Source organism: Neomonachus schauinslandi, chromosome 11 (genome assembly GCF_002201575.2).
Source record: "Neomonachus schauinslandi chromosome 11, ASM220157v2, whole genome shotgun sequence".
Taxonomy (NCBI): domain Eukaryota; kingdom Metazoa; phylum Chordata; class Mammalia; order Carnivora; family Phocidae; genus Neomonachus; species Neomonachus schauinslandi.
In genome coordinates, this window is record NC_058413.1 from 72,448,260 (window position 1) to 72,449,535 (window position 1,276).

Consider the following 1,276-nt stretch of genomic DNA (forward strand, 5'->3'; position numbering starts at 1 on the left):
GCCGCCGCCGCCGCCGCCGCCGCCGCCACTGCCGGGAATACGTGGCAGTGGCCGCCGCCGCTCGTGCTCCCCGCCTCGCCTCGCCTCGCCTCTCCTCTCGGCGCCCGCGCGGGCGGCTCCGGCGCGCTGGACCGCAGCGCCAGGCGCCCTCTGCCGCCGGGAAGCCGAATCCTCTCGCCCTAACCCTAACTCGCCCGCCGCCCCCGCCCGGACCTCGGCCGCAGCCCACCGCCTTCGCCCCCGCCCCCGGCCCCCGGCCCGACCGGGCCCGGCCCCAACGCTCGCCTCCGGGCCGGTTCCGCAGGGCCGCGGGACCAGTCCCGCGTGCCGGGCCCGGGCCGCCGCCGCCTCCAGGGAGCCTGCCCTGACCACCCAGCCGCTAGGCGCCGCCGGTACAGGTCATCCTCGGGCTGACACATTTCCTGCTTCTGGGACTGCGTCGCCCACGAGGCAGTACAATCGGAGGGGGGGGGGGGCAGCCAAACACCACGTCTCTCGCGTTCACCATTCTCCCCGCTAGGGCTAGGTTAGCGCCCTGCCTGGAATACCAAAGTGCGCAATAAACACTTGTTGAGGGAGCGAAAGAGTGAATGAATGAATGGAGATTTCTGCAGCTCTCCACAGGAGGCTTTTAAACCTCAAGCGGACGGAAATCTTGACCTGGATTTGTTTTTGTAAATTACACAGGCACGTGCTCGGCTTCACTTGAATAAATAGGATTCACAATTTCCCACCTCAGACCAGCACCAAAGCCACGCAAAGCCCACAGCTAAATGTTATTCGGGGCATTTAGTCAAATAGAGTTAGGTTTTGGATCTACTACTTACAAGCCGGGAAATCTCCGGAAAGCTAATCTCCCTGGGCATGGTTACCTCATCTATAAATTAAGAATAATAAAATCTTCGTCAGATGCGTTGTTGTGAGGATCAGATGAGATCATGCGTTGTATGTAAAGCGCTTTGCCCAGCTGCCCCCCCATACACACACAAACGCCCCGTAGACTGTAGTATCTAAAATGGTCGCTATTTTTTTTTAAAAGATTTTATTTATTTGATACAGACACAGCCAGAGAGGGAACACAAGCAGGGGGAGTGGGAGAGGGAGAAGCAGGCTTCCCGCCGAGCAGGGAGCCCGATGTGGGGCTCGATCCCAGAACCCTGGGATCATGACCTGAGCCGAAGGCAGACACTTAACGACTGAGCCACCCAGGCGTCCCTAAAATGGTCGCTATTTTTAGTATTATTACTGATCTAGTAGTAGGAAAAACTACAGGCAA